Source organism: Aptenodytes patagonicus, chromosome 1, assembly GCF_965638725.1.
Source record: "Aptenodytes patagonicus chromosome 1, bAptPat1.pri.cur, whole genome shotgun sequence".
In the NCBI taxonomy this organism is placed as follows: Eukaryota; Metazoa; Chordata; class Aves; order Sphenisciformes; family Spheniscidae; genus Aptenodytes; species Aptenodytes patagonicus.
The window spans coordinates 32,127,571-32,154,581 of NC_134949.1; the positions used below are offsets into that span (position 1 = coordinate 32,127,571).

Consider the following 27,011-nt stretch of genomic DNA (forward strand, 5'->3'; position numbering starts at 1 on the left):
CCCTTGGGCTGGAGTGTTCCCTGAAGTGTGCTCTGGTTTTATCTTGGAGGCAGTGAGTTGGTGGACCAAACCAGCCAAGAAGCAGCATGAATGGCAGGGTAGATGTAGGCGTTACCTTTATATAATAGAATATGTGTGATCATTGTCGTACTCGAGTGTTTTGGTCAATTAAGAGTTGCATGCATGTAGCAGTTCTGAATGCAAGTTCTGTGTTGACTTTGGCTCATCAAGGTCCTGTTGGTTTGCAGGTAGCTGTTCCAGCTCAACATAGAGGAGGGGGGTAGATAAAGATGAAGGCAATGAAGTGAATTCCCTAATTTATTTCACTGGGGTGAAATTCACTTATTTCTATCAAACTCTCAAAGTTACAATGATAATGTTTTATTTCCAGTGCTTTATTATGTAAGAGCAACAAGTTGATTTGAAGGAGCATGATAAATAGCAATTTATGAGAAGTGCTGTTTGTTACTGGAAGAAACAGCTACACGAGAGTTCTGGTCAACAGTTTGCCAATTGGCAGACCAACTTAACAATAAAAGGCTTTTAAAACTATACTGAAAGAAGTTGTACGATTGTGTTATCAATTTGATGGGAAATTAAACTGATTTTACTGTATCACTGTTGTAAATTGAGATTTTGCAGTCCTTCCTGTTTTACCTTACAAAATAGTGCTTATCTGCAGTTATGAGCAAACAATGAACTTTAATTACTTTCCTACAGATAAAATGTATACTTTATGTACAGTATATAAAGTAACATGTGCTGCAGTGATGCTAATCTGTTGCTATTAGCGTCACTTCATCACCAGTTCTCTGAAATAAGGACTACATAATAGTGGCAAGCATAGCTGAGTTTGCAGATGAGCAATGTGTACTGTAAAATTAAAAGATTGTAAGGGGGAATCCTCAGTTAGAAACTCTTTGAAGCTCACTTTCAAAATTCATGATCCTACTTGAACCTTGCTCGCTTGAAAGTTCAACTCCACACATGCATTACCATGGAAAAATAAGCAACCTCCTTCTCAACAAAACCTCAAACCCGTTTAAAATGGGGGGTTCAAGTAACAAAGAGTAAGAAGAGAGGAACTGGGTGCATAATTCTTGTGAATAAATGAAGGTAGCAGCTGAATTAAAAACAAAACCTCTCCTGCTGTTTCCTCTTTCTTTGTATTGTGCTTTCAATTTGGGGGGGGTTGGGTGGAGGGAGGGGGTTGTCTGTCCCATCCCTCAACTAGAATTTAGGATATTCCCCTAGAAAGCGGGAGATCAGACAATTTACAAATTGACTATAAGCCCAGATATCTCTCTGGGCAAGTGCGGTGACCAAAGGCTTTTCCTGCAGTAGAGGCTTGCTGTCAGCTGCTGTGACCTCTTCCAGCAGATGTCTTTCTAGAAGCTTGGGCATCTGTATCCCAAAAAGCACTGAAGTGTTTGGTCCTGAGGAGATAGAGGTACCTGGTGGGCCCTGAGTTAGGTTACTGAACATTAGAAAGATGTGGTTGGGCTTCCCTATTGGCTTGTTGAAGCTTTGCAAAGCACTGACTGTTTTTCACTGATGGTACAGCGAACTTGGATAACTATATGGGTGGTCTGGTCCGATCTGATGTGACCAGCTATATTATTTTCGACAGCTGGATGCAAAACATGATTTTGAAACCTAGGGAGCTTGTTTTGTTTTAATGCTTCTTTTTTTTTTTTTCTTCAGCCCAACATACATAAATTAATTCCTATTAAAATATCATTCCCCTTGACTTAACTGGATTTAGCACTGCAGCTATATCAAGACATATCTGATGTATTTGTTTAACAGTGAACATAATTATTGGCCTCTATAAATACTTCAGGTTGTATATTACTTTTTCAGGCAAGGCAGTAACATAAAGACCTGTCATACAGGGGATAAGAAGGAAGGAAAAGTAAAGAGAGAGACCATCTTGCTCTGAGGCTATTTGTACAAAGGTAAGATAATTTTATTCCCTCTAAATTTTAATTGCTCATGCTAACTGGGGGGGGGGGAAGCTAAGTTGCTGTCTGTTAAGCAGATATTTTATTATATCTATATAATAAGTATTATTAGGGTAGTCATATAATGTGTTCTGCGTTTACCTGCATTTCCATGTTTGTTTGAGTTAACAGGTTGTGATTAATATAACTTTTAAAACGTTAGCTCATCTTTTAACTGAAGGGCTCATATAAAATGTTAACTAGAAAAGCAGCTAAAAGCATGTCATAGCTTCACATAACTGAAGGTAGACTTAATCATCTCTGATGTTCCTTGCTGGAGAGAACAGGTCTCGGGACAAGTCAACTAGTAAAAAAGTGAGTCTGGAAAACTGGAGTTAGAAGGAGCTCAAGATATTTTTGTACCAAAAATCTAGAAGTTTTTTCTTCTAGCATAGATCACAGAATTCTTCACTCTCATGGTTTAGGTCCTAAGGTTAAAATGCCTGGTTTGGAAGTTTTGAAATAAGCTTTGATTTCTCTTTTTTCAAACCTCCTCCAATCCTTCCCTGTTCTTGTATTTGAATTGCATAAATCTTTCAGCATAAGAACAGAGATAGCCTTACTTGAAGTCAATAGTAGCTGCTGAATAGTCATCTGTGTTTTAATATCTGATTTTTTTTTTAATGAAAAATCTGATTTGGGGGTCTTGAATACTGTATTGTATACAGTCTACTAGAACAGACCTTTTATATCTCTTATAGTGCGTAGGCGTGGATAGCTGCACAGTGTTTTATTCCTCATTTATGTGTTCAAGCAGACAGAGCATCTGAAAGCATCAATAATATGTTTAAAACAGAGAAGGGAGGAGATGGGCACTGAAATGTTTTGACACTTGAATTACATGCCGGCAGCGTTACTAAAAGTAACATTTAGTGCATCCTCTCCCTGCAACGAAGATTTTTTTATTATTTTTTTTTATTCTTTCAGGGATCTCTTCTGAAATGGTTCTTGTGTTAGTCACTCAAGAGTTAAATGTAGCTTTGTATAAAGAGGACTGTTACTGTAAGGTTTTTAAACTAGACTGCTCTGTAAAAAAGATAACCATTGAAGACTCTGAAAGGCTTTTTTGGATGGTAACCAAGTTAAGGAAGCTCTGAAGTTCTTTGGCTTTGCTGCTGGCTGCTCTCGCTCACCAGGATCCTGGCACCCTACTACTGTGCCCTCATTGCCTCCATAGCTCCAGCTCTCCTGTCAGGGAATGCCACCATACAATAGGTCCCCTGGGGCTACTTGGATGAGTGACAACCAGCCAGCTCCAAAGTGACAAGTGTTTGAATGTCTAATTGGGTCAGCGCACAGGTGCCTGCTCCTCATGAGTGAGATGTTCTAGCTTTTCTCTGTGACGGTCTCTTGGTTCCTCTCATTTTTCCTACAGTTGTAAAACAAAACTGTCAATACGTTGATGCGAGAGAACAGGCATTACGAAAGGAGAAGAATGATTTCCATTAGCTTGTTTTGGTTAAACTAGTTTTACTGCTTGAGTACTGACTGGAGGGGAGGCAAAGAAATCCATTAAAGTGATGGATGTTTGCTGATACAAATGGACATTGTAATAGACAATAAAGTGATTTATTTGACTGGTGAAAACAAATACATTGTCTTAATCTCTATGTTAGGTAGTTTTCATACTGGTTAGACCTGGAGGCTTGGGCATCAGGAAACATGGGAGAGAAAAAACTTGTTTTGTTGTATCTGCACAATAAGGCTTTCCCTAAGTCTAATAAACAACTTGCCTTCATAGAATGGAGTCAGATATAGGCAATTGATGTGCAAGGGAACTGGTTTATCTTATTGAAGGCTTGGTCTGTGCAGAGAAAACAACTGACATTAAGTCCATAGTCCATATTACTCGGATGTAGTTGCTCTCCTTTTGTCTTTTCCTAGAAGAACCATAGAATACCTGGGATTGGAAAGGGTATCTGGAGATCGTCTAGTCCAACACCTGTCCTGCTCAAAGCAGGGTCAACTAGAGCAGCTTGCTGTTTGGGCAACTGGTTCAAGTGCTTGACCACCCTTAGAGTAGAAAAGTGCTTTCTTTTGTTCAGATGGAATTTCATCTGTTGTAGTTTGTGCCCATTGCCTCTTGCCACATCGTGGGGCACCACCGAGAAGTGTTGTTTACCCCTGCCCCCATCAGGTATTTATACACTTTGATAAGATCTCTCTGAGCCTTTTCTTCTCCAGGTTAGAGTCCCAGCTCTTTCAGTCTCACCGCATATGTCAGATGCTCCAATCCCTTAATCGTCTTTGCAGTCCTTCACCGGACTCACTCTAGGATGCTTAAGTTTTACTTGTACTGGGGAGCCCACGAGTGGACACAGCACTCCAGATGTGTCTCACCAGTGCTGATTAGAGGGGAAGGATCCTCTCCCTTGACCTGCTGGCAACATTTTTCCTAATGCAGCCCAAGATGCTGTTGGCCTTCCTTGCTGTAAGGGTGCACTTCTGGCTGATGGTCTACTTGGTGTCCACCAGGACCCCCAGGTGCTTTTCTGCAGAGCTGCTTTCCAGCTGGTCATCCCCCATCCTGTACACGTGCCTGGGGTTATTCCTCCCTAGGTGCAGGACTTCGTATTTCCTTTTATTGAACTTCATGAGGTTCCTGTTGGCTTATTACTCAGCTTTTCAAGGTCCCTCTGAATGCCAGTGCAACCAGCTGGTGTATCAGCCACTCCTCCCAGTTTGTGTCATCAGCAAATTTGCTGAGGGTGCACTCTGTCCCATCATCCAGGTCACTAATGAAGGGGTTAAATGGTACTGGCCCCAGTATTGATTCCTGAGGTACAGCAGCAGTCACTGTCCTCCAGCTGGACTTCATGCTGCTCACAACCCTTTGAGCCCAGCAGTTCAGCCAGATTTCAGTCCATCTCACTGTCCATTTGTCTAGCCTGTACTTCATCAGTTTGTCTGTGGGGATTTTATGGGAGACAGTGTCAAAAGCCTTGCAAAAGTCAAGATAAACAACATCTGCTGCTCTCCTGTCATCTACCGAGCCAGCCATTAGCTGGTCTGTTCTGCTCAGAGTATCTCAGTCCCAGCAGGTGCTGCTGGCAGGGTTGCTCCATGAAATCAGTGTCTCCCCAGTTCCAGGTTTGTTTAAAACAATATTGTCAGTTTTGCTTTGGCTGACTTGCATGTGTGTTTCTAAAATAATGCTTTTTTTAATGGTATCTATTTAAAAGTGTGAAGAGTAGTCATTTAAACACTGTCAAGTTTGAAAGTATTCTAAGTGGTGTGAAGTCGGCAACATAGCTATTGTTAACATTGTTTATATAGCAACTGTTTATGTTCCTATCTTGCTGTCCTTACTAATAAAAAGACCTGCTGACAGAGGCGAAAAATAAAGACGAAAAAATGTTTGACATGGTGTCTTACAGCCATTTGCTATAAGATAAACAGGCTGAAGAACGGAAACTTTTAATTGGTAGGAATCAGAAGAATTATTTATAATAATAAGAATAACTACAATTTTTCAAATTTACATTTTTCCTTGTAAAACTTTTATTGTGAAAAATGTCCTCATTCTAACAGGACTGGCATATCATCTAGTTAAATTTAGGAAATTTGATAGGAGAAATCATCTGGAAAAGAGAAGCATATTTCAGTAATGTATAGTTTCTTAACATCAGCAAAGAGAGGATGAAAAGGGTTTCTTATTCAAGAATGTAAATGTAAGTATTTTTAAGTGACAAACTCCCTCTAGAAATCAGAGACATTTTTAATGGGTTGTAAAATGGAAGGCTGTAGAAAGGGAACACTGCTAGTTTCTTTTGTGGAAAAGCATGCATTTATTTATGTTAAAAATACCTCCCAAAGCTTTTATGTAGTGATAATAAACTGATGTGTTTCATAAATTCATTTACAGCTAAACAGAGTTTTAAACAGAAGTAGTTGTAACTTATTTAGGGATCATAGCCACTCTAGTTCTACTAAAGCCTGCCCAAATGTAGTAAGTGTATGGTTTCAAGAATAATTGTAGTGTTCGTATAAAACGTTAGGTTTTGCCCAGCTTTTTTGCTCACTTTACAATCTCTGATTTCCTTATATGTAAATTGGTTAAATTAAATGGACCTCTTTCTTCAGATGTTCCTTTTTTAGCTTTCTTGCAATGTATTTTCTCAATATGCTAAAAAAGGACAACATGTAAGGAAAACATATAATTCTCAGTTGCTCAGTTACTGATGCATAGAGTCTTTTCACAAGAACTTTTGGTGGTGACTTAGGAGTATCAATTTTATGCTACATGAATTATTGCAAATTTGAGTCGGTTCCTGCGGTAATCATGAATGCAACCACAGATGCCATAAATAAACATAACTTTTTTTTACCATAATGTTAAAAGGGGAGGGGAGGTAAAGAACGGAAAAGAAACATTAAACCAGTTTTTGTTCTGTCTTTTCTGTGTCTTTGAAAGCTTTCTGAGCTTTCAACTTCCCGCAAGAGAAGCAATAGTGAAGGATCTTGGGAATATATTTGAGTGCCATATTTTTGTTCCTTGCTCCTTATGCATTCACTAATGTCCCACTAAGACTGACTGTGAAACATAGAACGCAGAAACCACAAATATTAAGACATGGATTTATTCTACCTCATTTTAGGTGCTTGGATACTTCAGTTAAATTAACAGCATAGTTTAATCAATGGGAATTGATCCAATTAAAGAGGAACACAATTTTTGATAGGCAATTTTAATTATTTTTTTATTTACTTCATCTGCCTACCCGTATGTCTACTCAAATGTGTGTAAGCACAAAAAAGAGTTGGTGCATAAGTGCTAACATGGAGCAGGGAAGGCAGTAGTGAGTAGAAGTGAGGGGGAATAAGAGGTCAGTGAGCTGCTGCAGAAACATTTGTTTGTGGAACTTCAACCTATGAATTTCACTGCTTCTTTCAGCTGTTCTTTTTTTCCAGTTATCTTAAGTTAAAATTATTATTCCTCCTTTGAAAATGTTGTTGCACCCATTCTCGCTATTTTTGTCCACTTTCAAATATACTGCTGCTTGTATAAAGTGGGCAGCTTTAGGACAAATATTTTGATATTGTTGCTTCTTGATATTGAAACTATTGAAAAAAGCTAAAACTCTCAGTAAAGATCTTTTGAAAACCAAGTTAACATACCTTGCTGTTACCATACAGGATTCTTTTATCAGAGTGAACTATTTACATGCACCATTAAAATAGCTTTCAGTCAGCTATATTTATTTCCAAATATTTTGACTCTTGTAACAAAATGCATGGTTACAGGATCACAGAATGGCTGAAGTTGGCAGGGACCTCTGGAGATCACCTGGTCCAATCCCCCTGCTCAAGCAGGGCCACCTAGAGCTGGTTGCCCAGGACCGTGTCCAGATGGCTTTTGAGTTATCTCCAAGGATGGAGACTCCACAGCCTCCCTGGGCAACCTGTGCCAGTGCTCGGTCACCCTCACTGTAAAAAAAGTGTTTCCTGATGTTCAGAGTGAACCTCCCGTGTTTCAGTTTGTGCCCAGGTGATCTCAGTATACCCAAATGATCTCAAAACTTTGCTTTCCAGAGATCCATGACTGTACCTTTTCTATCTTTTAAAGCTAGCTTTTAGGAGTGCTTGTAGTTCAAGAGTTTTATTTAAAAATATTATACTGTTGAGTGTACAAACTGGGAAAGAAAACCACATACCAGATGTTCTTGAATACTTGGGCCAGGTCCAGTAGTAAGAAAGCCTTCCTGAGCTTGGAAACACTTCACTACTCAAAACTTATTTGAAACTTGAAGTACTCTTTTTCTGGATCAGTAAGAGGAGCAATTTAAACCATTTTAAACGTTTGTGAAGTCAGTTACATACTTTTAAATTGGTACAATCAAACATCTTCCGTTCTGAGTATGTCACTAGATAGACATAGAACCAAAAGCCAAGATAAGGCACTCTTTAACACAAATGCTATTTTCCTTTTTTAGTTGAAAGTTTCCCAATAGTTGACAGTACTCCTTGTAGCTGATCCTGCTGTAATTATAGAACTACTAGATTCCATCTAGTTTTCTCTCAGTTAACACATTAACACCAGCGTGTACATATCTTTGTTTTAAAGAAGCATGGAGGGGGCATAGGAGAGAGGTAATGAAACAGTAAAGGTTACCATAAACTGTTTTTACAAATCTGACAGAATAAAGCAAATGCTTAAGTTGACCAATATTAAGCAAAATTTTTAAGCTCCAACTGAAAGATTTGTTTACGTGAGTGCATATAACTTTCAGTTGTGACTTCAGTCCTCCTGAAGTTTGACAGACAGTGAGATTTATATAGTTTTGTTAATAACCCCCCCCCCCATAAAATAATGATGCCTCAGTGGAAGCTTAGGTGAAACTTATACAAATGCTTTTACTTATTGCAGCTACTCTGTATGGCAAATATATATAATTTGATCTTTAAAGACTCTTCAAGCTATGCAGTTAGTAGAATAATAAAATAATTTAGTTTTTGAGGTCTTCTTGTGGGCCTAGAAGTCATCCAGTCCAGCCTCCTGTTCAAAGCAAGGCAAACTTTAGAGTCAGAGCAGATTATTCAGGGCTTTGTCCCATTCAGTTTTAAAAACCTCCAAGGGTGGAGATTCTGTGGCCTCCTTGGGCAACTTAGTATGTCCTTAACTGCTCTCCTTGGAAAATTTTTTTTATTTAAATCTGATTGAACTTTTCCTTGCTGTAACTTGTGACTACTGCCTCTTGGCTTTTTGTAGTGCACCTTGAAGTCTGGCTGTATTTTTTCTGCAGCCCCCCTTCTGCTGTGACTTTAGGGATTGGTATTGGGAATGTACAAAAGCCTTAGCACCACCCTGACTCAATACTTTATAAAATACTAAGATGTTGTTGGGAAGCATTATACTTACTTGTTTAAAGTCTAATTTTACTAAATATTTTATGGAGCATCTTAACATGAGAAATGGGCAAAGAAGCATAGTACTGAAAAAGACTGCAGCATTGTACCAAGACTTTTTGTAACGAAATCCCAGAATACATCTTTTTTTCCCTGGGTCTGTCATGTGGAAGGTTTGGAAAGGCTGAATTTTTTTATAGAATGGTTTGCCAGCATGTAAGCTTATGCTCACATTTTCAGGAGTGTGTAGTAATAAACAAAGAAGCTGAAACAAAGGACATAATCGAGATTTCAGAAAAACTTGTGATACTGTATGACACAAAAGATGAGCTTACAAAATCAGTTAGGGAAAGACAACTGGAATGGATTACAACAGGATATAAAGAACAAAGGATAACAGTTCAACCTGGAGAGGGATAAATTGTTTTTTAAGTCACTATTTTTTTATTACTGTCTATAATAAAAGAAGAAAAGAAGATGCAGTTTTGTGGTTTTATTATAAATTTATAGAAGAGTTAGTAAATGTAATGAACAGACATAATATTACTGGATGATCTGGACAGATTTATGCATCAATAAAATTTAATGGATGTAATAAAGGCAGCAAATGTGGTGCATTTTAATATCTGGAGGGCTTCAGCCTTTCTTGAAGGCCGATGTCCTTTTGCAGAGGAGTATAGATAACCCTTAATTATCTGAATATTTTTCTAGTGTGTTGCAACAGGAGTGTATTATGTCTAAATGCATATGAATATTCAAAGTGACTGATACAGTGTAACACTTCATTTTAATTTTGTGCTATTTATTTCAAGGTAATCATATTCTAAAAGCTTTAAGACAGCAGAGTCACTTGTGCGTTATTGATTGAGCTACATGTTCATCTCTGAAACAAGATGTTCATGTTATCAGTGTTACCTCTTCATGTACTACCAATTTGTATTTGGAATGTATGGATTTCTTTCTAAGAAGCTGGAGATGTAATGGGCTAACAAATCTAGATCTGTGCTTAAGATAGAAAAAATAAAGGCAAGTAGTGGGTTGTAACTAACTTCTCCTTTCCCCTTTGCTTCCCAAAAATCATTCTGTCAATAGTTCCCCTATATTAGAAGCATATAGTAACAACAGGGGAAGGCACAGAATGGATAGAAGGTCATTTACTGCTGAAAAGAATAGTAATTGCTCCATTGAATGGGCTTTAATAATCACTTTGCTACAGTCTTCAAATCCTGAACAATATTTTGTTGTGCTATCTCTAGGAAAAAATATCAGTCCATTCACTAGGGTCTGAATCACTTATGTTTTCTGAGCCTCAGCTGCTCCTGCGTAAACTGAAGATAACCTTCTAAAATTTACAGAAGTGTTTAGAGTGACAAGGTGGAAGCTGTATTTATTTCTCATGCTCTGCACTGCTCCCAACACAATGCTGTATGTACATCACCCAGACTTAATTCCTTGCCTACCTCTACTGTCTTCAGAGGAGGATGAGGCTGGTGCCTGATCTCAGGACAGTTGTCCATGTGGCTCTTTTCTTCTCTGGTTAAGGAATCTGGCCTGTTTGTAGTTAAGAGGCTCAGCAGGGGCAGAGAAGAAGCAGCTTTAGTACCTCTTGCTCCTTTTTGTGATCAGAAGGAGCGCTATTGGAGTACACCAACTCCTTCTCTGCTGCCTGTATGACATGTGCCTCTGCAAGCAGGTCAGATGAAACTTTAACTTAACAATTTAGCTTTACTAGAGTTCTCATAACTTAGTCTACTTTCTGAAATATGATTTGCAAAACAAAATGAGAAATTTAGTCCCAGTAACACAGATACTGTCTGTGGACGGAAGGTTGGACAGATAACTAATGTTCAGCTTTTTGCTGCAGGCAGGTATGGGAGCTGTTCAGACGTTTCGTATTTGTGTCCAGTGACCGGTAATCCCGACCCTTCCCTTGGTTGCTCCTTCTGGTAGAAAGCTGATTTTGTATTTCCAGATTTTAATTTCATTTTTTTTTCTAGCAAGGGTCCTTTCTCTCTTTCCTTGTACGTTCTCTCAAATGTCTGCGTTATTTGCAGTAGATAGTTTTCTTTCCCTCATTTGAAGCCTGGCCCAAGACATACTTGGGGCTTTTTATCTCTTGCTACCCCATGGTAGCAAGAGATAGGTACCCCAATAATGCAAGAATCTGATTGAGGTTACGTAGGAAAGGAAACTAGTCAGAGGTGCTTATCAATTGAAGATTAAGATTAAAAATAAGTCTAGCAGCAGACCACAGGCTTTTTTCTACTATTTCTAATAAATCTAATTCTTTTTTTTTAAATGAAATACTCATTCTTAGTTCTTTGAATAATTTAAAAGTGTACTTTAGGAATCTCATTTTGTATCTCAAGAAATGCAATGTCTTTCGTTTTTGACTCATGCTATATTACATATGACTTCTGGTATAGTATGTAGACCTGTAGATTTCAGATAAACAAGAAGTGATAATGTGTTCAACATATATGGTTCTGCTTTCCATTCAAGACAAGTTTAACACAGAGATTCTTAATGAACTTTATACCTGCAAGGGAGGGATAGATGCCAAAGGTTTTTCCTGCAAGAACACTTGCAGTTTATTAAATCTCTTTGCTGTGAACAACACACATTTCACTGTGCATGTGTGTGTGAAAGAGAGAGAGAGATGTAATCTTGAAACCATACTATTTCTGTGGATGTAAGATAGTTTCTCCCTTATGGGTACCAGTGGAAGATTGAAAACCCAATCAGTAATGGATCAGAGGATCTCCCTGACTTTCATGTTCTTTCTGTGTCTCTCTTCCTGTCTCTCTTTTCCTTCCTGACTCTCTTTACCAGACATAAAAGGTGCTTCTTGCTTTTGTAGGCCTACAAAGTGTCCTTTGGGTCAACGGATGCTGTACATGTTTGATAATTCTCAGCAGATATCAGCCTGTCCTGTTCCTGAAATGAGACCATTTCTGAGCCATTTTTTTAATCCTGTTTGATCTTGGATATATACTTCTAAATCTCATTGATTTCACATCATCAGACATGATCAAAAGCCTACCAAGGCTTCCACCCTCTCACACCTAATGTTCTATATCTGTTTTACTCAAGAGATTCTTTCAGGCTGGTTCAACAGGACACAAGAGACCTCGCCAACTTTGTAGGCAATACTGTGACTCTGGCATTGGGGCATTCATGGTGACGATAAAATAGCCAGGTAGTGTCTTAAGAAAAAAAGGTACATGCTATGTTAGGATAGTATTGTGAGAGAGGTACAGAGATAAACTTAGAGAAGACAAGAAAGGCCAAAGATAGTAATGAAGGAAGGGGATATATTTTTCTGCACAAAGAATGGTTTTCTTTTTTTCAGAGATATTAACTGAGGTTAAAACATAGAAACCATATAAGAAAACTGGTTCTTTAAATTAAGACTTCTTGGAGGATAATTAAAAAACATGACTTCCAAACTTAAGTTGCATTGCTTAGTTTTACTCTCAGAAATCCAAGCAGACACTGTACAGAATCCCAGGGTTAAAAGCAGATGTGCCCTAATGGGCCATCTGGTCGTGTAACTATTACATTAGTGTGAGTCCACTTCTGAGTGGAAGACTGAGTGAGAATTTGGTAACAATTTGAACTTTAAAATAAAAGTTAAAATACAATTAAATTCAGGGAGGTTGTTTTTTTTTTTTGGGGGGTGGTGGGGTGGTGGTGGTGTTTGTTTTGGTAATGCAGCTTTCAATAGTGCCATAACTTATAAGGTATGATACACTTTTTTCAGGCTGTGACTTGAGAGACCCCTTCTTGATCTCTGTTCTCCTTCTTTATCCTACAAGTGTACATATATTTCAGTATTTTAAAAAATTACAGAAAATTCAAATACAAAGATCTGGAGATTACAGAGGTACACAGATTGGAGCTTCCAAAATATTTCTCATTTCCATTGTGTCTGCTAAATAATTTACCCTCTTTACAAATCTTTTAATCTCTGCTGCTCATCTGCTGCTCAATTTTTTTCTGTGCTTTTCTAGCTGCTGCGTTGCTAGGACATGCTCAAGTAAATGGAAAGGTTACAAAGCACTGAATGGGAGAAGCTTCTCAGCAAAGTGGGAGAAACAATAAAAAAATAAATTGTATGAAGATCCTGAAATAAAATATAAGAAATAATAGTTGAGCTCTTGAAGTAATAGCTTTAGTATGAATTTGCATGCAAAATGCTTATCTTTCATTAAAAATGAAGTAACGCAGTTAAGGTTAGCCCTTCGTGATAATGTATTCTAACACCCTTAACAGGCCTCAGTATCTAGTGTTTACAAATACTAATTTTTCTGAATTGACAATTTAGAGTATTCACTAAAATATTAATAATAAAATGTGTCATGAGTGATTAACAGCCTGTATTCTAGCGTAAACATTTTTTTGTAAAACAGTTGTTTCCAAACAACAAAAAATAAATAGATTATTCATACCATGCTAGGCATTACTGCAATTCAGTGTTACCTCAATTTATGCTTTCCTGACAGATAACAGATTTTTCCAGAACTGCATGAGGTACATAGTTTACATTATTGTGAAAGGATGTCAGCAGTGTTAGGATTTTTTTTTTTACTACAGTTATTTGGCATTTTCTTTAAAAAGAAATTACTCCGTTTTAATCTTCACATTTCCTGTCTTGCAAGAATTTTGAGTCCTTTTGCTTTATTATGGAAAATTATTTATTTTGAGAATGTTTGAAACCGAGAATCTAAAATTGTTTCAGTTACTAAAAAAAGTTTTAGTAACTTAATGCTCCTCTCCACTGTATTTCTTATGTTGTGTCATCATTTGAACCTTGCCAACTTGAACTATATGGTAAGTAGTCAATTTGGAGGACCTGCCAAGAATGAAAGAACTGAGGAAGTTTAATTGTCTAAGAAACACATTTTCAAATATGAAACATTTTCAAATTTGAGTTATAGTGCTTATGTAGCTAGATACACTAATTATCTGAATAACTATCCCAGTTCTCAAAAGCGTTGCTCCAATGTAACTTCAGATTGTGTTTGGCGAGAACTGTGACCTCCTGTATGTGTCTGTATTTAGCTCAGTGAACTTCGTCCAGTCAAAAATTTATTTTTATGGCTAGAGGCCTGTAGAGCAACTCTGCCCTCCTCACTGACTGTGGAAAGATGAATTAAGTATTACAGGCTGTTCCCTCTGGAGTCTCTCAGGGCTGGTCTACAACTTGAAAGTTTTGTTGGCAATTTACTGGGCAATTAAATTCTCACGAAGTACTTCAAAGGAAAACGGATGTTTGGCTGGCAGGAATGGGCGTTTTCCAGCTAGAGAAGAGAGAAATGTTGCAAGGAAGATTTAAACCCCGTAGGTATTTTTTTAAATAATCTACCACCGACTGTCATATCTTCCTACTAGTTTAAGTTTGTTCAGACAAGTTTCTCCAGTCCTCTATGTGAAATGGTAGCTCTTAGGCCACACAGGCTTTGAAGGTATCGAAGCTTCTTCACATCTAGAACAGCAGACTGCAGAAGGACAGCATGCTTCCACCTGTTAATGTCTTCTTTCAAGCAGTTGTAAAACTCAGGAGATAGAGCTGTATCTTGAATGGTGATATGGAATAACATACAGCAACCATTCTTTCAAATTAGTCACATACTTAAAGGACAGTATTAGTTGCCTTGGACTGTTTGCAGAGCCTTGAAGAATCAGACAACTTCAGTTCATGCAAAGTAAATGGATTAAGTTTCTTACAGTATACTTTAACATTTTTTCCACTATACTTCTCTGTCTCATTGATTCAGCTAGCACAGTATTTACTGTTGAAAGAGTAAAGACAGTATTTTGTTCCTTTTGGGACTTTGGGATATTTACCAGAACAATGAGGTGGTTGAGGAATGTGGAAAAGTGTAAGCGTTTTAGATGCAGCACTTTGGATCTTTGGTTAGTCAAATGTTGATGAATTCAATTAGTTGATATAAAACTCTGGAAAGACACAAAATATGCCTGCACATGTTAAAACTTGTTTTGGGATTTAATGGGAACCATAAAAGAGCTATTTTTCTACATTAACAATTGAATCTTGCTTCTCTCCTTATACAGTTCCTCCCAGTTTCTCGTGTGAAATACAATTGTGATTCTCAACATTTTCATATGTATGCTGCTATCAGTTTTTAGCCTACTTTATAAGTAAGCTTTTTAAGCTGAAACTTTTGTAAAATCAATTTGCTCACTACAGAAGTGTGCTTTGTTTAGTCAGTTGAAAATTAACACAAGTTTAGAAAAGCTGATGGGGGCATTTTGTTTGACTCATTTTTTTGGCACTGATGCAGAAAAGTAACTCATGCTTAAACTATAAGGAAACTGGATCCACACCTGTTCTTTCTAAAACCAAAGTAGTCCTTTCAAGGTGTTTGACGCTTGTTCACTGGTGTACCAAAAGTAAGTTATGAAAAGGATTTTGAGAGCTTGATTCTTCATACCGCTTTCACAAAAATCATGCGGGTAGCCTGTGTGAAGTTGTAGGAGTACTAATAAGTAGGAAGTAAAACTGGGAAGGGCGTTTGGCCCATATGTTCTATTGAAACAATCATACTGGCTTACCACAAACAAATGTAGTATACTGACTGAAACAGTCATCACCATCCTTGTGTTTTCCCAGCATTACCGCAACATTTAGATAATGCATTTTGAAACTGAAATGAGATCCATTTATTAATTTAAAGCTGTATCTTTGGAGGAGCTGGGAGGAGTGGTGAAGTTGGAGAGGATTTAAGTAACTGCATTTTGATATGAAGAGCTTTACTTTAGTCCTTAAAAGGGGAAGAGACACAAAAAAGCTTCTTTAAACCTCTAAATGTTTATTGTGCCATATCAAACCGAATAAAGATATTTTTCATTGATGTAACTGTTTGTTTTACTTGAAGGTCCAAGGAGGATGCTTAGTTTTACTCTTCTCATAAACATGCTGTAGCAGGGTCTACTCTTTACACAGTGGGACAGAGCACTGTTACGGATCAGAAATAGCTTCCACAAAATACCAACAAGTGTATCAGAGTATTGGGTTCCTATTAGAGGGCAGGCCTACACAAGAAGATGCCTAGATTTTGGAAGATAGCATACTGCTATTACTTCTTTGCAGTATATACTCCATAGAAGCAGTTACTTATGTTTTCTTGACTGCACAATGGCCCAGCTTCAGGAGAAGTAAACTTCTGAGAGTCTCGTGATTATGGCCTTTTGCTAGCTTAGACCTGAACTGGAAAAAACCTAGCATACAGGTTTCCTCTTGCTCCATAGTTGCATTACCACACTGCTGTGCAAAGCGTTGCTGCATCCATATGCAAAGTCATGGCATGGTCTCATGACTGCACAACAGGTTTTCAGTTCTGATTTCAGGTTTCATGCTGGTATAACAGTACTCTGAACTCTCAGCAGAAAGACAGAATTTAAAATTTTTCAGTAATTTCTGTTGGCTGTGATAGGCATTTCCTCACTGAGATTGCTAGTTGTGAATACTGTGCATGAACACCTGCCTCTTGTGTTCACTGTAATAGGGAACGTAGATGCTCAAACCAACAATGTGAATTCTTCTCTGGAGCTAGGTGCTTATGTCCTTATGGTGTTCAGTGCTGGGAAGCCTGTGTCTGTTGTTTCTGGTTTTGGTCCAAGGAGTTTCAAGTAGGATCTCGTGGCTTGCATGTACAGTATTTGATATTCTCTTGTTCATCGTCGAGCTATTGAATATCCCCGAGTTGCATAGCGTCCAGTGATGAATGACTTAACCAGTCAAGAACAAGGTTTTCTTCCCTGGAAAAATACAAATAAACAAATACTACAAACACTGAGTTGCAGATTGTAACAACAAGTGTTTCTGCACCCATGATTCTTCTTGCAGCTGCAGTGCAACATCTCTTCTTACAAAGCTTCAGCTCTTCTCCTACACCTGTTGTTCAGTGGAGGTCTCTGCTGTAGGCTATAGATCTTGCCTTCAGGGCTCTGGGGAACCTTCAAGAAGAACAGACGTTGCACAGAGAAGTGAGCATATGAGAGAAAGGTTACAGAGAACACAGGCTTAGGACACAACCAGACTGGAAGGGCAGTATATGGTATGTGCATTTGTACCTTGACAGATGTCAGCATTTATCTGTTATTCATGCAGTTACCTTACTTGTCTGTTTAGTACAATAACTGCCTGTGACGTGTTGTGTGTCTAACAACAGTTTCCCTGTGGAGCCTGTGAGATGTGATCTGCACGGCATCTTTGCTCTCAGGCACACTGTTGCACCCTGCTCTCTTCTCACAGACCTCAGGAAAGCAGATTACTTGACCTGTGCTCCTCTTCTGAATTTAAAGCACGTTAGTTCAGCATAAGGTCCATTTTGTTTCCAGGAGGCACCCCCTTCGTAGCAGGGTGCGTAGCTCCTTTGGTGCTTGTACTCAACCAGATAATAACCTTATTTGATGTGAAGAACATGTTTGGATGCAATCCCAGCTAACTGAACTCAGCAGCAGAATTCCTATTGACCTTACTAAGTAAGCATATAATTCGTTATCATTGGCTGTCTGTGATGAGATTGCATTCGTAATGGTGTATCAAAACTGACAGAATAAGGTTCAGATTATTTTAATTTACTTTCCTAGTTGATTTTTGTCAAGCTCTTTTCATCTGTACTAGTCTGCATAGGTAGGAAGATCTACACAAAGATGTCTGCTTTTTTCCAACTAAATTCATTTGAAAGGAGAGTGGCCATGACAGGCTATGAAAATCTTTCTGTGACACAGTATGTGACATTTCATACAGCAAATACTCTTGGCCCTTGTTTGGACGTTATCACTAAACAGCAGTTATGAAGCCATTGATTTTTATGATACCATAATTCTTCACCACTCATTCATGTAGGAAATGGCTGAAGGAGCACACCCTCCTGTGTCAATGTAACTTGCTTTCTAACATGACTTCTCAATTTAGCATGTGGACAGATGGGTGTTCTTCAAACAGCTGAGCCAGCAAAATATCTTACTGCCTATCAGCCTGCCTGACTTTCTCCCTGCTGATGGGTATTGCCTTCCTGTGAGAGCCAACTAAATCACTCGTTTGATATTTTACCTGTTTGAATCTTGTTAATTCCTTTGTTAATTGAGCCAGCTGGAAGACAACATTTGTCCATAACCTTACAGAACCCGTAGTATGCTAGTAATGAAATTGAATTGGGCACAGACGTATGGTGGTGGACCAGAAACCGGTGTAAGTTGATGAAGAGTTAGGGATAGTGGCTCTGGTTTTGTCAGGTGGATTTGTGGAACCTAGTCTAGCATGTATAAGTCTAAGGATAGAGAACTAAAAGTTATGGCCCTAAACTTATTAGGCAGAGGCAGGAAGAATAACCTCAGTTTTGAGTAGAGCTGAGCTAAAATCTCACTGACCCTGTAACATGATCAGTAAAGTACTAGATTGGGCTGTGTGGGCACTGTCATCAGAGGGAAAAAAACGCTTACAGTATCACTTTGCATTCAGTTAGGATCAGTATTAGAATAGTAAAATGTAGCAGGTGATTTTAGACTTCTAATTAAACACCAGGGATTGCTTACCCTATGTTGCAAAAGCTGAAATCTAAAATTTGTGATGAAAATTCTCCAGTTATGCCTTTTTTTGCAACCCATGTAAGTCCTTTGTGAAATAAAAAACTATTACATTTGGAAAAGTATCTATGGAGCATCAACATTTTCAGGCTTTTATTAAATGATCTATCTATATAGGATTTGGGAATCCAAAGTAGAAACACTGTTAAATAATGCAGGCTGAAGAATACGTAATCTCATATTTATTCCACAGAGACGTTTGGTTTTGTTTTGGGATTCATGAACTCTCGTGAGTCTTCTAAAAATTAGCAGATGCGAGTGCTGTAATGGCTCAGTAATGTCATCTGTCTGGCATCAGGAGCCCTCTTTTGCAGTAGCTAAGTGTCTTTTGATATGTGACGTGGTCCGGTAATGTTGTAAAGCTCTCTGGTTTCACTAAAGAGTAAATGGCTGAGTATCAGCAGTTTGTAAAGCCTTTTAATACTGCTGAAAGAACAGATAATGACAGTGTACAGTGCTAGAACAAAACAAAGATGACTGGATATACAAATGTTGATGGCCACTTAGTTTCTAAAATAATTACAGTTCATGTGGTTTTGGCTTTTACAACTTTGGAGTTGTAAAATTGAACTTTTTGTTGAATTTCTATAAAGCATTATTCAGGAAACACGTTTCTGCAAGAAAACTGTCAAACGTTTAGCCACAGAAAGCAAAAACATTTCTTTGAAACCTGTCATCTAGTCATCTGTCAGTATATTTATTAGTGTTTGAAATGCCACCAAACCAGCCATGAATTAAAAAGGAAAAAGGTGTTTTGAAAGAGGATATATCCTTCTCATGTTAAAATTTATACTAGTGTTTTTGAAGTAAATTACTGACCTAATCTAGTGGCAAAATAATATTCTGCCTGGCAAAATACAATAAAAATTGAATCTGTGGATTATTCACAAAATGCTTTTATCCCTGCCTTGTTTTGTAATTCCTTTAAAGCAAGTCATGACAGCCTGGAAAAAGGATGGACAGGCTCTCTGGGAAGAGTAGAAAGTGCCTTTTGTGTCTGCCTACTGCAGCACTCGATCTCAGTCAAGTGGCAAAAGGAAAGATTCTTCCTATTCTCACTACCAAAGGAGTGCATTCACCTCTGTTTAAAAAGTACACTTTCTTTCATCAAAAAAGGTTAATGTGTTTTTCATTGTATTCTGTATTTGATAAGATTGTGTGTAAAGAACTTAATTATGAATTTCTGAGTAGAGCATCTTTAAAACTACAACTAGTTTAGTAGAAAACTTCCTGCGAAAGTTCTTGAGCTTTTCGACATCCTTCTGCGATTGTTAGTAACGCAGTCAGTAGTTCTTTCACGTTTAAAGTAGCTGACTACCTTTAGAGTACAAACTAAATGTTTGTTTATTGCCATCTGATAAAGTTGTCTGATGCTGATAAACTTAGCTGCTGCTGTTTGTTGTGACAAAGCTAGGGAGCTAAGGATCTTTCCACTCAAAAACATCTTTCTACTGAAAAAAACCCAAGCAAATAAAGGGTTCCTACAAATTTGAAAAAAAGGTAGTTTGCACGCGTGTGCTCGCTCACACAGGTAAGAATGAAATCCGTTGAAGACAACAACATGCTGAAAGGGAGAGAGGAGCTTCAACACAGCCTGAGAGGAGTCACTGTGTGACCCTGGCAGAAGTGGAGGCAGTGAGCTGCTCGGTCAGGGTGCTGCCTGAAAAGGCTATGAAGCTTTGAGCACAAAACCAGCATCTGATTTATTTTTGAAAGAATGTCACGTTAGACTCTCACAGATGAATGAAATGTGTTTTTAAAATCTCCTTTTTGGAATAACCTACACACCGAGATGCCTCTTGGCCAGCATTCATGTCAAAGGCGACATTTCTCTTATTTTACTATATTGACAGTACTTTGAGAATTTTTTTCTTTTTTTCTTCCTATAAGTATACTAACAGCTGAAACGAAATTAGTAGCCAGAAACTCTCGCAAATCTTTATTCCCCTATGAGCTTTTCTCTAACATGGCACACAGTTTAACTTATTATTTAGCAAAAATAGATTTAAAATTCTGATATAGCTTGGTGAGTTTTGATGGAGAATCTTGGGTTAATTCTCCCTCTGTGTTACATTCCAGAGTATTATATATTAACCTAACCAATGTTCTGTCAAGTTACCTGCCGTTGCACCCCTTTTCCATAAATACCTTAAATATGACTTTTCAGTTTCCTTTTTAATGGCTGCTTTGACTTTTAGATAACAATGGTTTCTATATCATTTGCAAACTGATGTGCAAACGCAAAAGCTCTGTTGTGCCAGACATGTATTTGAGATGCAAGTGAGCACAGGAACTGCACAGCCAGGGTGCTTTTTTAAAGGAGAGTATTCATCAAAGCAACAGGTTCTGATTAAGTTGAGAAATACAGTTCTAATTTGTCACAGGGCAGACTAAATATTGTTTTCATATGTGTGTGTGTGTATATATACACACACATATATATTGCTAATTATACAACTATATAATTTAAGTAATTATATAATATGTACATAACTAATTTTCCTATCTTCAAATATAGAATTTACACTATTTATAAAATGCATCCTGGTAAATGTATGTGAAGGATGTTGCTATGTTAGAATTATTTTGCAGGAGACTGCGTACATTGATGTATGGTAGTTGCCTACACTTCTTGAACTATTTTATTCCTGATAAACCAAATAATTGTTATTTGAATAAATTAGTGTAAAAGGTTGGTAGATATAAAACTCAGGGCAATCCAGTAAAGGTTTGACATTCCTTTTTACATGACTTATGGAGTTTGCAGAATATAGCGCTTCTCTTCAGAATTAAAAATTCACATACCTAACAGACTACGGTAGGAACAATGCTGCAGCTCATTAGGAAGAAATACAAGGACATCTTTTGAATCATAAAGATAGTAAAAATGAAATGTCAATGCTGTTTTTTTTAATGGAAATGTGCAGTGAAATTTATGAATGCATCTGTCATCTTATGAAATATGTCTGAGACATGGTGACAGAAGAGTCTATATGGGCTTTACAAGCTGCTGTGCTATTGCGATACAGACGTGTCGCAGGAAAGCGTATGAGGGCAAGAGACCCAGTTCTGTTCTCTTCTTCCCTATGTACATCAGGAGTAATTCCACTGAGGTTAGTGCAGTTCTATGCATTTGAAGTGATGTAAATAAAGTAGAACGCAGTTCAAGTTAGTGTTCTCGTTAGTTCTTGTTAGCCAGATTGTTATGTCTGGAATCATTTTTCTATGAGGTAGAAGTTTCAGTGCAGGATTTTTAATGGTAGGAGGACTATAGGATTGTTTGCTTATTGCATCCTGCAGTTTAACGTATTTAGACCTGAAAATGTTACCAGCTAGAAGGAAATGGGATATGTCCAAAGAGTTTCCCTTTATGAAAGAAAGGGGGGAAAAAGTCCCAAAGCTTCTGAATGTTAAGGCCACGTCTCCATTGAAGTTCATGAAAGAAGGTAAGAGGAATTCAAAGGTGAGATGAGGTTTAAGATGAAGTAGATCAATTCTGAATTATTACTTACATGATCTGAAGCTATCAAAGCCTATTCTGGACCTAATTAAATGTCCAGTATGTAGGGAGAAGTTCAGCATCCCTTCCCGCTGTTAAGTTAATCTATTGGTAGCCTGCTGCTTACAGTCTATCCGTGTGTTACGTTTTATCCAACATCTTGTCCTGAACATGTGAAAAAACATGAAAGACTGTTTGTGCTCTGTGTGTATTTTAAAGTTGCTGAACATCAGATAAGGATTCCAACAAGTTACCTCAAAATAAAAATGTATCTCTTGTTTTTCCCTAACTATAAGCATTAAATAATTGAATGGTATAAGATTCTGTTAAAATCAGCAAATGGGATGCTAAAGTGAAAAGCAGTTTGAAAAGAAAGTATGGATGTGAATCACAGGGACATGAAGAAACTGGGTCCTCGCTGAAGGCCACGCAAAAGAATGATCATATTGAGTAAGTGATTAATCTGAATGAAAGAACTAAATATAAATGTTATTTGAAGACTGTGTCAGCAGCAGGACAGAATTCCTTGGGAAACGCAGTAAGTATGCAATTCTGAGAAGTTAATTCTTTCCCATAGCGAAGTAGGTGAAGAGAAAGCCTATTTGGGAGGCTGTCTTTGAATAACATCTTTTAACCTTTATGGACTTTACAGAGATTTGGAAAATCATGGTGGGTGTTGTTGACTTTTCATTCATTGAGTCAAATGGAGTAAGTCAGAGATACTAGGATCTTTCTTTGAGGTTTTTTTAAAATTATTTTTAGAAGAAAACCAACTGAAACCAACTGTTTTCAGATGTTTGACTCTGCTCTGAAGTAATTTTCCTTGGCTTTGCAGAGTATTCCTCACCAGTGCTTCAGTAGGGAGGAACAGAGTCAACTTAGAGTGATGGGAATACTTTAGTATGGCATTGACCCAGCTCAGATCCATGAAGACTTAGGCTGGGGGTATAGTTTCACACGATGCTTCACTTTGTTTAATTTCAGGCTGTCATCCAAAAGATGTAGTTCCTTTTGGGAAATCTCTGTCATGTCAGAACCTAATGTTTTCTTGCATATGTTTGTTTTCTCTTGGATCAATGAACTGATGTAGCTCACTGGGGATACTACAATTCTTAAATGGAAGGAGAGAGGGCAGGAACTTGCAGTGAGGAGTAGAAGAAGAGCTCAGAACCTCTCCATATCTTCTTGAAAGCTACTTGTCATTAGATCAGAGCAAGCCTAGTGCAAAAATCCACCCCTAAATAAAGTACTAACTTTTTCACTCAAGTGAAAGGCGATGTTGGAGAGAACTGTAAGGACTGCTCTTGCGAAAAAGGGATTATGCCCAGTGAATGGATAGCCCTAATTCTACCCCCCACCCCTGTTGGCCAGATACTATTTTAATTTGTGGAAATTAGTTAGCTGCATAATTCTGTGACTCTACCCAGGAAACCAAAGTGGTTGTTCTAGTCTCCGTGAACCTCCTTTTCAATACCTGCAGTTGTTTAGGATATATGGAAGATTAAGTACTGAAATGTACCTTCTAATAAAGTACTTTGATGGTTAAGAGACTACAGTGATTGCTGGCAAAAAAGAAGAAACTACTTTTCTAATCTGGCCCTTAATGCTTTTATAGTAGCAGAGGCAATTGTATGGCTAACTTAATTTGTACTCAGCAGTCAAGTTAGTTCAGGTTTAATTGTATTTGTTAACTCAACCCAGATTTCACTGGGTGCTTTTTTTTCGTGCAGGTGTCTTGACTCAAATACATTAGAAGTGGTTCATTTTGTTTAAAACAATATTTTAAAAAACAATATTTTAACTATCCTTCTGTCCTTTTTAAATCCTTGAGTCTTTCCTTCCTCTTTCTGTTTTCCCCATGACATTCAGTCTCTCTGCTAAACCAGTGCAGTGACTTAAGTAGACTTTCTCTGATTAAACATGTGAGAAAGCATATGTGAAGTTCAGAGCATCTCAGTCATGCCAACTGTTGGCTTTATGTCTGGAAATTCTGGGTTTTGATGTTAAACAAAGGGTATATCACACTTTTCCCAGCCTATACTGATGTGAATAAAACTCACGATGTTAAAAATAGCCAAGATTGTAAGCCATTGTGGAAGAAAGGAATGTGGTTCAATTAAGCAGAAATTTTATTATCTTACCTGGCAGCTACCCCAGCAGCAAGCATTATGTGTCAAAATGCATGTAACTTGTTGGACCCAGCCTAATGCTGGGAACCCACTATCAAGATTAAAGAAGAATGAGAAAAGGTCTTACTTCATCTGTACCTCCTCCACGGTTTCATGGAGGAGGCGTCCAGGCAACTCCTTTTTACAGCAACCAGCTCCTGTTACAGAATGAATTATGAAGTTGAAAATGAGACATGAGTGTGAAGTTGGAGATCCCTATGCACTGCGAAAACCTGTAACATTTTTAAATAAGTAAAGGGTGCAAACAGGTGTTGCCTTTGTGTTCTACTCTTGGTTAAATGTTAAAAAAAACCCCAACAACAACAACAAAAAAACCAAACCAAAAAACAAAACAAACCCAAAACACCTTAAGATGTGAATCTTAAAGGAGTCAGAGACTCTTTCCCTTTTCTACTATTCAGTGTTATAAGAAAAGTATTTCTGTGCCCTACTGACAAGCCCTAAATATGTTGATGCCTGTTTTATGCTTTTCCTTCTGGAAGAGGAAGCTTGCAAGGGTTTTCTTGGTCATTGTTGTCTGATGACTGCTGCACAGACAACCAATGTGAAATAACCCCTTTCATGAACTTGATCCAATTCCATCTAAAATATAGTGCAAAAAGTTTTCTCCAGGATCTCAAATGACAAAAATACAAAAACAAACCCACAAAAACTAAAAAAAAAAAAAAAAAAAACCCCACAGAAAACCCATAAAAAGCCCCAAAACAACAACAAAAAAACCATCCTTGAGACTTTTAATATGTCTTGATATGAAAAACATTGTTTTCATGTACTTAGAGATGAAAGTTGATTTGCTACTTTAAATTTTATTCTGATGGGGAGTGCAGCTACTAGTTTCAGTTGAAATGTTGTCTGGACAAATTGAACTTAATTTAATTGTGGAATATAGTTATGAATTTAACTTGTAGTTTAGTCTAGAAAATGGTGAACTACCTACCAAATCTTTGCAGTGAAACAGCTTAAGTCAAGTTCCTGCTAAGGAAGGAAGGAATCGGGGCTGGGAGAGGGCTGCCCTAATTTTGCCACCTGGTATTATCGGCCAATCTCAGCTATTGTAACTGCCCTCTGTGAGAGGGTATTTTATTATTAATTTAGTATTTTATTGTTCTGATGGTAAGAAAAGCCATATCTCAAAGCCTCTACCTCAGTATGAGGTAGAATGTTCTTACTCAAATTCTGATTGATTTTTTTTTTCGTTGATGGACTTTATTTCCCATCACCCTCCTTCATAGACGGCTACTCTCTCAGCAGTATGGAGAACAGCTTTTAGGAAGGAAGAAAAGGCAGCATCTGTCTGTCTTTGAGAAGGAAGGATGCTTAGGAGAGATCAGGGTTGGGGAGGGAGAGATGTAGTACATTCACAACTGGTTGTCTAAGGTCCTGCCTTGATTTCTTGCTCCTTTTTATAAGGAGGCACTCTTAATTTTGTAGTGTATGCACACAGTGGAAACCCTTATAAACATCATGAAACTACATGCTGGGTAGAGTTGCCTTTTCCTTTTGCTCCGTCCATGAGCCTGATGAAGTGTTTCCAGGAGCCATACTTTAGGCTTCAACTTCTTCCATATGGACCATATCGAAAATTTGGTAAGACATCCCTATTTCCACAAGTCTTGCTTTCCAGAAGTACTGCTTTGAGATACATTATTCTTCTGAGCAAATCTGGGTTGGGAATTGAAGTTGTGGAACCTTAGGGAGTAATGCCTGAAGGAAAGTTAAAGGTGAGACCAAAAACCAGGCTGGTTTCAGAGATGTAAGAACAGGAGATCAAAAATTAGTTTCGTCCCAATGGTGCAGTAGTTTCTACATGTCCTTACAGACTCAATTAAAGTAACGTTTGATTAAAATGAATACAACAAAGCACAGTTTTAAGTGGTGCTAAGTCTCTGGATAAATTGAAAAACCAGCAAAATTTAATTTTATATTAAAGATTAAAGAGTACTTTCTGGTCTTAGTTATATTATGGTTTCTCTGGTGTATAAGCAGTAAGGCAATTTAATGTAAAATTAAAAATCCTTGGACAACAGCATCTCTCTCAATTTAATTTAGCATGGCTGAGAAAATCATGTTAGCCTTTAATGTTGATTTATAGCAATTTTGCATTCTTTACATGTTGAAATCCAGAACAATATTATGCTAATATGGCTGTATCACCTGCAGGTGTTGCTTGAGAGTTGAGTGAGCAGTCCTTTGTATTTTCTTTGAAGGATCAATATTTCAAGATGTGCAAAGGAGAGGGGTCTGACTGACAAGCTGCCTTGATACAGTTATTCTAACTATGACTGTATTGACTGAAAATTGCCTCAGAGAGTAAGATAATTTATAAAAACAATAAAGCACAGCCAAGTTTTTGAAGTCATCAAAGCTAATTAGGAATATTATTTATTTTCACTTTTTAAATGTCTTGCCTTTTTATATTTTTTGAAGTTTTTTCCTTCTGAAATGTTAATATTTTGTACTGCATTTGCATGAAAAATACACATTAGATGTTACAACTATACAAAATTGGAACTGGCAGAATTTACTGCAATAATTTCTAATAATTGTGCTGCGAGAAATTACTGTAGAGTGTACCCATATTATTGGAGAGAAATTTGTTTTTCATTTTTTGTGCATGTCTAGAAATTTAGCAAATAACCTGGCTTAAGAAAAAAAACAGTAGTTTGGAAATAAAATGTATGCATAATTATAAACCAGTGTCTTTTCACGAGAATAAGAATTCTGTTGTGGGGTGAAATCATGCTGCCTTGTTTCTGTGTCTAGATGTATTGTCATAAAAAGCAGATGTTTCTTCGGATGCCTCGTTGTGTGATACAAGTATTATATATGCATATATGTTAATAAGCTGTTTTTATT

The 27,011-nt window shown here is 37.6% G+C and overlaps 1 protein-coding gene across 17 annotated transcripts in view; it reads left to right on the top strand.

The window, feature by feature from the left end:
• NRCAM (neuronal cell adhesion molecule) overlaps positions 1-27,011 on the top strand; it is a 166,543-nt gene that overhangs the window by 53,903 nt on the left and 85,629 nt on the right. For 16 of the 17 annotated variants that reach the window (XM_076331210.1, XM_076331220.1, XM_076331191.1 and 13 more), the window contains exon 2: positions 1,864-1,958. The exons of the other annotated variant lie outside the window; for it this stretch is intronic. The gene's annotated coding sequence lies outside the window, so the exon portion shown is untranslated. The remainder of the gene's footprint in view (positions 1-1,863; positions 1,959-27,011) is intronic. 17 annotated transcript variants of the gene reach the window in all.